We start from the raw sequence: 11,231 nt of genomic DNA, 5'->3' as shown, positions 1-11,231 counted from the left end.
ATGCAAAGCCTGCGCCAATAATGATTCAAGTATAGCAGAAGAGACGCACGCCCTCCCATTGAGTTTTATCAGATTGAACGTAGTTACGTCGTCCCCGAGTGAACTATAGCGGAAGCTTTGCTGGAAGGACACAAAAACGACTCGAAGACGAACCAGGCAAACTTTTCCCATTGATCAACAAACTTAGTGGCGTCAGTGGAATCACGGATTTTATATATTCCTTAACGATCTATAATCGCTCTGAATTCATATGTCCAAGATACATAAAATAAGAATATGTAGTAGCCTAGATGGTGAATGATAAATTGTTAGATGACATTACAAACCGGCCATTGCAACCAACAGAACTCGACGCGACCCAATAACTTGAAGCAATGCATGATAACGATTCATAGGCAGTGAGACAGTAATACACGCTATCAATAATTTTATTCAAAGCAACCCCAAATGCCGTAGTTTACCATGTATAATACGCACATTTTGATCGATTTTTTGTCCTAAAAGCGGAAGCGTATTATACATGGGTACAAGAATTTTGAAAAATTTCCTTCCAAATAAAACTTGGCACTACACCTTTCTTCTTGTTTGTTGTCAATCGCGCATCACATCCAGCCATCTTGCCCGGATGTGGGTGGAAATCTGAATAACGCACCTATTTTTCACGCCTGGTAGGTGTACTCGACTCGTTCTCACCCACTAGAAGGGTGTGAAAGTATAGTTTACCTGATTGACATCCCAAACTATGGTCAAAATCTAATTAAAACACCTTTGTTTTTTGTTGCTTCAAACACGCTCCATACGAACAAAATGCTCTCGTATCAGACGATTGCTTGATCACCTGCTCGCACAGGGAGTGCGTATAATACATGGGTACGGTACAGGCTTTTTCCCAGTTTGACATGCCAGTTTTAAGGGTGCGTATCATACATGGAAAATTACGGTACTTCCTTTGGTACACGGGAAAGCAGCACTTATTACTGATCTTACGTGCTGAAAACCCATTTCAATTGGGATGATTTGAAGCAGTGTTTCCCAACCTTTCGTGGGGTCGAAGCCGCATGAAAATACTCAAATACTTATAACAAACATTTTAAAGTATGTGTACAATCTACAATTGTACATATACACTTCTACACGCCATGTCGAAATGTCGGTTATTTTAGGATTGACACAGACGCGGCTTGGCGAGTGCAATTATATAAACAAACCGCAAATGCATAAGAAAGGAAGTAGTGTGTTTCGTCGATTTTCACCCCAGCGTAGGCGGTATAAATCGGGCAAACGGCATGTTCGGGTATCGAAATATGTTTTCGCGCCCTTGCAACGTGTGTAAATTGCTCAAACACAAAAATTGTTTATACCTTTTTTAAAAAACACTGTTTAAATCATGTTTTAAAATAAGTGTTTTAAAATACCGTTCATTTTAAATGCAACCCTACTTATAACGAACATTTATAGCCAGCTCGAGTCTACCTCTGTATGTCAGCATCTCGCCTTGCAGCTACGTAATTCAAAATCATACTAATCGAATTTTACAGATTCTATATCGGTTATCTTAGCATTGGTATAGACGCAGATTAGTGCTGTACATTGAAATTAACTGAAATGCATATACGATTACTACATCATACTATATTATTTAGTTATGTGATAGCACCTTATACATTCCAGCACTTAATGCACAATTACGCCGGGTATTATACGTTGTGCAATGTTGGACTTATTGCATTTTATGCTTGACCATGCGCCGCTATTTTGAAGTTGAAATTTACATAGACGATACTAGGGATGGTGTGAACGTGAGGTTCACGTTGGCGTTCTGTGTGTGAACCTCAGATATTTAGACGTTCACGTTCACAAACGTACCATGGTAGGTTCTGCACTGTGAACCTTTTACATATATTACAATTTTCACTTCTTCATAACATCATCTTTGCATGAGAGTTAGAGCATTTCAACTGCCGGTCAGTTTATACATGGCGCCTGGCAGCATAACAAAATAAACATCAAACGAGTATGCTCCTTGAAAATATGGAAAATATTATTTGCTTTGTTACAAAGGTTTGCTCGAAATATCCAGCCATCCGTTTGTGAATATTTAGCAGCATGACGTCACGTGACGTGGTTGGGTTCACGTTCGCGTTCACATAGAATCTTTCAAAAATACTCGTGTTCACACGAACCTTAACCTTTCAGAGGCTCGCGCCATCCCTAGACGTTACATAAAGTTATATGACTAGCAGAACTTAAGATATACCCTTGTCTAACGGATATTCATTAGGCATGGTGTGAACGTCCGAAAGGTTCAGGACCTTAGGAGCCTAACATATAAACCTAAAGTCAAACCAGAATCAGCGTGACATTAAACAGACTTATTTGATACACTGATAAAAGAGCGGGTATATTTTCCATCATTAGGACATATCATCGTAAAAACATTGATTGACCAGCAATCGGATATGCAAGCGAGCACAGTTTGCTCGACTACAATCAAAACAACCAACCAAATCGAACATTACGCGACTAAAAATAAATGTTGCATAATATTACGTACAATGATATGTCTAATGCGGTAGCGACCTATAAATTAAGAATCACTGTCACAACCGAGGCCGTTGCCAGCTGTAGATAACCGGTTGATGATATTCCTTGCGCCAGTATAGAGCCTGTATTCCCTATAGGCACCAAGAACGATGTCGGCTTACGACAGAAGTTTATTGCAGCAAAAGAGAACCCAACACCGCGAGCAACCGTTATATAAAGTAATTATGTGATGACACCAATAAACCGCAATCAGCGGACAATCAATTAACAGGAGCCAACATTCGGCTCCGTTTAACACAACACAAAACAATATTGGCGTTGCTTGAAACACTAAAGATGACAAGATTAAAAATGTTTGGCGCGCCAGTTGATAATAATTTCACATTTTTTGACATTTTGGCACGCTGCATACCAAAGGTTGCCGGCCCCCGGAATATAGGCTTACGCATGAACGGTCTAGGCCAGATAGGACAATGTATTCGGAGTCTGAGTATTGCTACGTTGATATGGAGCACAGCGTAATTGCCTTGTCTTCTGTCGCGCGAGGATATGAGAAGAGCAAATAAACTCACGATACTGTGTGTTCTGCTCTTTAACTCAATTTAACCTGAGAATTCATAACATTTTAATAACGGGAAAGCAGAGACTACCACCAAAATCTGAGTTTTTGCGGCATCTCGTGACCCCAGCGTCACTCATCAAAAGGAATTCATTTTTAATGTAACAGTTATATGCTACAACACAGAACGCGCGCACCACAGTTTTACCCAACACGGCTTCACAAAACATGTCTGACGCACTCGATTTGAAATTAGGGCAAATTTATTTAACCTGCGTGTCACAGCTGTAGTAATGTCTACTCAGATAGCAAAAACGGGACTATTCGGTGCCGACAACGGAGCATACCCACATCGAAAGGTTTTTCCATCCAGCATCGGTCATTTTTAGACCAAGGTTCTGCAGCCGCTTATGTTTTTGGCACCGCATTTGACGTCATTTTTTCAGCCTGTCACATGCTCAGCCGGGCTGATATACTATATGTCTGCCACTACACCAGCTTCTAAACCAGGTTTTTCGTTGCGTAATAATTATAGTGCGAAAATATTAATTCACTACGGCTTGTGAGAGCTACGATTAGTTGTGCGTCGTGTGTTAAATAAGTTCTTACAATTGAGTCGCCACTACAAATTCACAATGACTTTGAATTTCCTTTTAGGTTTATTTGAATTATCCCACCTCAAAAAAATTAACAATTATTCACGATTTTCAAGCGGACCATTCGCACATTCGTCATTCGCACAGCAATTCCTTTCAGTCGCACAAGTGCGAGCCGTTACACAGGCTGAAAAGTACTGCTAGAGCAACGACAACCATTCCCGCTTGCAACGATTCGACGTGATATAATTACCTGTTCAATTCTATTCACATTATCCTATCTCATTTTGACAGCGTCTAGCAGGGCTGATGTGGCGTGGTGTAGACTTCGTACATGCAAGCATATCCATAACCTGGTCCACCCACACAAAAGACCGTTGCAATTGGCTCTAAATCACATCATATTTTGACCAGAGAAATGAATCTTGCGAACACATAGCCTGACGTTACAATGTTACAACCAGGGCTATCACACATTAGCTCCGGCTCCAGCTCCGGAGCCGCATTATTACCACTGCTCCGGCTCCAGCTCCGGCTCTGAAAATTATAGAATATATCAGGGGTGGCCAACCCACTGGCCAAATGTGGCCCGCGATAGGGTTTTGAGCGGCTCGCGAGGTAACTTCCTATTATATTATCGAAATCCTGTTATTTTATCGAAAATGAATGGCTCAGATTGTGAACGTGCAAGGCCAAAAATTACAAATATGGCTGCGGCACTTGGGATGTTGATGACTAAAATATCAGTTCCGACGCCTGGCAGATCTAGGGGTCAAGTCACATTTTTAGTAAATCGTCGTACATTACAATAAACTAAAATAGTTGTGAAATTTTTCTTCACGCTTCGCGTGCTTAATTGTCACACGATTTCTTGCTTGGTAGCTTACCCCCTCCTGAAAATGAAAGAAACGCCTAATTTACCCGATTGAGTCTAACTGTTTCCGCAATTACGGGCGAAATTCTTTTCGCGTTTGCGCTCGCAGAAAGATCGACGACGATGAAATGTAGGCACAAAATGATTGCCGCATATTACCAGAAACCTTCGATATCGATTTGTCTAGACGCCGAATAGCCGTGTCCTTGCAATCTGAGCCCGGCAGGCGGTATGCAGTAGACCCGCAATATACTCAAGTAATAATATTATTGACCTAGTTCATTTATAAACTTTGAAAATTTTACCAGCTTGGCGGGGCTAGTGGACCGCGCACTCGTTCGTTAATTGCATGGGCCCCTTTAGTCGAAAAGGTTGGCCATTCCTGGTCTATATAGATTACTAATCTACCCATAGGTTAGTTATCTATAGTAGGCCTAATCTAGAGTTACGGAAAATAATGCAGAATATCGGCCTGGTGTAAATGACCATAGTAGTCGACAAACGCCATGAGTACCACAAAAACAGAGTCTGTCAGCCGTCAGTAACATCGGATGCAGTAACGAAGACATAAGGGCCGCCATGCAGGCTTGTGACGTCATAATTAATAGTTGTCAATTGTCGATAACATCATAGTTGCACTAGAACGCAGCACTTCACTCCATGCCATTGCTTTGCACAGCATTAAAATTCAGACCTGCTGTTAAATTATGTGGAATCAGCAGATATGGTTGTTGCATATGTAATAGCATCTTATGAAATACGTCGGAGCCGGAGTTACTCCTCAAATAACGGGCTCCAGCTCCAGCTGCGGCTCCGGCTGAATTTTATGTAGAGCTCCGGCTCCGGCTCCAGCTCCGGTAAAAATGCACGGCTTTGGGGCTCCGACTCCTTGCTCCGACTCCGGCTCCAAAGCCCTGGTTACAACAAGCGTTAAGACGATCGCCTGACGTTTTATATCTAAGACCGCATCACCTTTCATCTGAGGTATCCTGCTAGATGCTTTTTTTCTTTTGGCCATCCGCCGAATATTTATTGCTCTTATAGAATTTCAATACAAATAATAAAACCAATTTCAAATTAGCTTACGCGTGCAAACATATAAGGACATGAAATACACATACACAATAGGGCTCGTGAAAACTGAGTTTTTTTCTCAAATTGTACTGGCTACTTGATAAAATTGTTGGGTTACCTAATTTAAGCCTACACACCAAATTTGGTTTAATTCCAACCAGTAACCGCATTGCTACGGGACAAGAAACGGCACTGCTCACGTGATCAGATTTACGGTCCTGTTTGGAAGCGTTGCGCGTTATTATTACATTCACCCCCCCCCCCCTGTATTTGTGGAAATGAATTTTCGGCACTCGTTAATATCATATCTAAGGCGCGGATTTTCAATACACAACCACGTATTTCAAGAAATGCATTCTACATGGATAGTATGATCTTATTTTGAAGAAAAGACATTTTGTTGTTTAGCCTAAAGTTATGATTTTCAGAACACAGATGACGTTTGCACGATAATTGAGCTAAACTTGTTCTAAAACTTTGTGGAGGTCCGCTGGGGTCCATGAAGGTCCGAAAGGGGTCCGCGAAGACAAAAAGGTTGAGAACCACTGAGCTAGATGCTACTTATCTGTGACAGCACCCCGAGAGAAGCACCCGACTCTGATTCAGCAATGACAGCAGTCGAACCTCGAATGCAGGTGTTCGAGAACTCAGTATACTCTAGGGATGGTGTGAACGTGAGGTTCACGTTCGCGTTCTGTGTGTGAACCTCGGAAATTTAGAGGTTCACGTTCACAAACGAACCTTGGTAGGTTCTGCACTGTGAACCTTTTTCATATATTACAATTTTCACTTCATTATAACATCTTTGGTTGAAATTCATTGCATTTCAACTGCGGGCCACTCTATGCATGGCGCTGGCAGCATAAAAATCAACACTAAACGAGTATGTACCTTGACAATCTCCAAAATTTTATCTGCTTTGTTACGAAAGTTTGCTCGAAATAGCCAGTTTTCAGTTTGTGAATATTTAGTGCCTCTCTGCTGTGAGCTTGACCCGCAATCTCACAACATCGAGAACGAACTACTCAGCATATAGGTAGTCAGCGAATATTGCTTATTCAACCAATCAATGAAATTGACATCATTGTCCGATGTAAATAAAAATCTAGTAGGCGTACGGGGTCAATCTCGATTTCAGATGTTTATTGTATCATAAAAGCCTAATACGTGTGATTGGAGTGTTGGCTACTGCTGTATAACTTGTTACAGTATTATCCGTAGCAAGTACAGAAACCCGTTTTACACTCTGCTCAATATCAACGTAGCGATACCCACACGCCGAATACATTGCTCGGTCTGGCCTATACCGTTAAGGCGTGAGCTTATATTCACTTGCAAGTATCCTTGTCGAAATTGTTGGCAAAGCGACGGAAGATATTATTTTATGGGATTATTATATCATTTGATTGCCCTAGTTGATACATTTGGCGACGTTTAATACGTCAATATGTACTTCAGCATTGTGGCATTATGTGGCATGAGTCGTCGCTGGGTATCGTGCACATTAATATTGACTATAAAATCACTGAAATGCAGGGTTAACATTAGCAATATCACTTCACGTGACGTCATGAGGTTCACGTTCGCGTTCACACATAATCTTTCAAAAAGGTTCGCGTTCACACGAACCTGAACCTTTCGGAGGTTCACACCATCCCTAGTATACTCCCTTCTCTAATTAAATAGTATATTCATATTGAAATGAACCCGAATATTTTCGGCTGACACTCGTCAGGGGTAATCGTCAGCAACTAGTAGAGAATTGGAAAGAACATTGTATATCAACAATCGTATCACAAAATATGACGTCACCAGCATGAAATTTCGAATGAGAGAGCGTTCAATGTACTATTTTTAGGTGATACACGAACTCCTTTTGTTGACAGAGTTTTGGTTGGTGTATTTTGATAAAAGTTGATTCCAAGGCACACAAATGGAATTGTGAACGGCCTCGACCTACGATTCGAAATCGGTCGTCTCGATAATTATTCGCACAAATCGGATTATCCAACAGATGTTTGCCGATGGCAGAATTAATGGCTTTTGATCGATCAGCATCAATCTTGAGTGGATGAGTTAAGGGTGAGCTTTTCACATCGCGTGACGCACGTGTTCTGATAAATCTGGGGACATGTTGGTTTATGCGGTCCTGCAGACGTCTTGACGTTCTTCCCACGTAGCCACAATCACAGTGGCACCTATATTCGTACACTACATTACTTTGTTGAAGTGCAGGAAGCACGTCTTTGCGTGTTGAAGGGAGCAGTTGTGTTGTTGTAAAAATCACATTGGTTTTGACTGTATCGTAACATTTACCGACAGCAGAAATCAATTGTTTTTCAAAGCGGGTGGAAATGGGGCCAATCCAAGGTAGATGGATATAAACATCTTTTATTGTTCGTGCGGTGGGCTCTGTTCGTTTTTCTGCGTTGAATTGCGTTAATTTCCTCTCCATGCCGCGGCTGATGACGTGTTCAGGGTAACCGTTATCAAGTAAGATTTTTCGGATGTAGTCAAGTTCTAAACTCAGTTTGTTACCCGAACATATCATCAGCGCTCTATGCACGAGTGTGCCTATGAGGTTAATTTTTCTGCGCCGAGGACTAAATGAATTCCAGCGAAGGTATTGGCCTGTGAATGTCGGTTTTCTGAAAACAGACGTTTCAAATTTGTTGAAACGTCTGTTTTCAGAAAACCGACATTCACAGGCCAATACCTTCGCTGGAATTCATTTAGTCCTCGGCGCAGAAAAATTAACCTCATAGGCACACTCGTGCATAGAGCGCTGATGATATGTTCGGGTAACAAACTGAGTTTAGAACTTGACTACATCCGAAAAATCTTACTTGATAACGGTTACCCTGAACACGTCATCAGCCGCGGCATGGAGAGGAAATTAACGCAATTCAACGCAGAAAAACGAACAGAGCCCACCGCACGAACAATAAAAGATGTTTATATCCATCTACCTTGGATTGGCCCCATTTCCACCCGCTTTGAAAAACAATTGATTTCTGCTGTCGGTAAATGTTACGATACAGTCAAAACCAATGTGATTTTTACAACAACACAACTGCTCCCTTCAACACGCAAAGACGTGCTTCCTGCACTTCAACAAAGTAATGTAGTGTACGAATATAGGTGCCACTGTGATTGTGGCTACGTGGGAAGAACGTCAAGACGTCTGCAGGACCGCATAAACCAACATGTCCCCAGATTTATCAGAACACGTGCGTCACGCGATGTGAAAAGCTCACCCTTAACTCATCCACTCAAGATTGATGCTGATCGATCAAAAGCCATTAATTCTGCCATCGGCAAACATCTGTTGGATAATCCGATTTGTGCGAATAATTATCGAGACGACCGATTTCGAATCGTAGGTCGAGGCCGTTCACAATTCCATTTGTGTGCCTTGGAATCAACTTTTATCAAAATACACCAACCAAAACTCTGTCAACAAAAGGAGTTCGTGTATCACCTAAAAATAGTACATTGAACGCTCTCTCATTCGAAATTTCATGCTGGTGACGTCATATTTTGTGATACGATTGTTGATATACAATGTTCTTTCCAATTCTCTACTAGTTGCTGACGATTACCCCTGACGAGTGTCAGCCGAAAATATTCGGGTTCATTTCAATATGAATATACTATTTAATTGTATATTGAAGTTCTGTACCTCCAAGAATCCCTTCTCTAACGTCACTAGTCCATCGCACCAGATAATGTAGTCTTCATTTAAAACGTTAAAACTTACGGTGCATCCACGCCATCCAGTCGCGGATATATCATTCATGAAAATGGGTTATAATCAAGCTTGTTATCACGTATGCCTTTTTCCATAGAATGTGCAGTGGCTTCATGTAAGCATATCTGATTGACAAAGTTCAAATACGAGGAGCTCAAGCTAACTATATTAATTAGAATGGAGACGCATAATGCAAATGAAAATTTGTCAAAGAGCCATATCTTATACCCAAAAGAGCCATGTATGGTTCGCAAGCCATAGGTTCCCGACCACCGTATAACTTCTGACAACACTATTACAGTAACACTATATGGCAATGCAAAAGTAATAAACGCCGCATTTTGTGATCTCAAAGTTAACTCTCGAATGTCACATAATTCGTAAAGTCGATTTTCTTGAGATTTGTCCCCGTGCCAGAAAAATGACATCGCTTCCGTACTCCCGAAAATTCTCACGCGTACTCCGGCCGCGCGTATCTCGTCTTGATAACACAAGGTGTAAAGCCGTGCTATATAATTCCAACGTGCCTGAAATGTACTTTGAAATGTGTTTTATCTCCCTCGTCCATCAACGCAGTGAAGTAATCTTGAATGCTCGAATTTAAGCGACAGAACTTGCCAAGAGAGTAAAGACACGTATCTTTGGCCACCGATGATAACGTACTTATCGAACATGACTGTCGTCATTACTTTGCAACGCAATAGACGGTTAAATTGCTTTCAACGTGCACCTCTCACAGCGAGAGCAATTTCATTGCCATCCAGATCATGCAGATAGTTGGTCTTTATCTGTATTCACAGGCCCGCACGGTAGTCTACACCAGTGGTTCCCAACCTTTTTCGGTGGCAGGGCCAAATTTAGAATTTCAGAGTACGGTCGGGGCCGCACGAATACCAGGGCAATGAAAGGAACCCAAAATAGTCACCAAAATTTGAAAATTCGCATTGTTCCGATCATTCGCTTGACGCCATTGGCCATTGTGTTGCCGCGCTCCCGTTGTTCAGAGCAATCAACCTTTGCTGGCTATTTCGGAGTAGTTTTATTGCCCGGGCGAGATTTCAATTCGTATTTTTGGAATCAGTGCGACACCTCCTTTCGATAAACATCGTCGTATCAAATTATTCGGACGCTTGGGTCGCGAGCTATAGGACTACCAATTACGCTGTTTTTTGCCGGCTAAGCAGTACGCATTTCGGCGTATTCTATCGTGAGTCACTTGTTGCACATCTATCCGTAAATTAGTTATCAATACCCAGGGCCGTAACAGCCCTTCGCCCCCCCCCCCCCCCCCCCAAACGTTGCTCTTGCCCCCCTCCGGCTAGATGGCTATTTACCGCTATTTATCATCTAAATCGGGTGTCCGTTTTAGGCCGCTTCTCTCGACTAATCGCCCGAAGCGCGAAAAATTTCTATTTTTCATGATTGAATCGGTCAATATAATCGGGAATTGAAAATATATTGGTATCAATTTTATCCTCTCTCTCCTCACGTAATCAGATTGACCGATTGAGCCGAGTGAGTTGTGTTTGAAAAGGTAGGACCGCTCAATAATAATTAAACATCTTCGGGCGTATACCCGCTGGCAGGAACGAAACACCACTTCGTCAGGCCCCTCAAAACACTTAGGTCTTAAGCTCCCATAGGGTGATAAACCGACCCCCCATCCCGTTGTTCGCTTCTGCCACGAAATCAGGATCACCGTTTAATGAGCCAGCGTGGAGCGCGAAAATTTTCGATAATTCAAAATAAAATAGGTCAATAAGATCGGGAATTCCATATATATTGCTATCAATTACTTGTCCTCTCTGCTCACGTAATTAAATTTACCTGTAG

Source organism: Botryllus schlosseri, chromosome 5, assembly GCF_051294905.1.
Source record: "Botryllus schlosseri isolate E-star chromosome 5, Bs_hap1, whole genome shotgun sequence".
Lineage (NCBI taxonomy): Eukaryota > Metazoa > Chordata > Ascidiacea > Stolidobranchia > Styelidae > Botryllus > Botryllus schlosseri.
Note: the sequence above shows the minus strand (reverse complement) of the source record.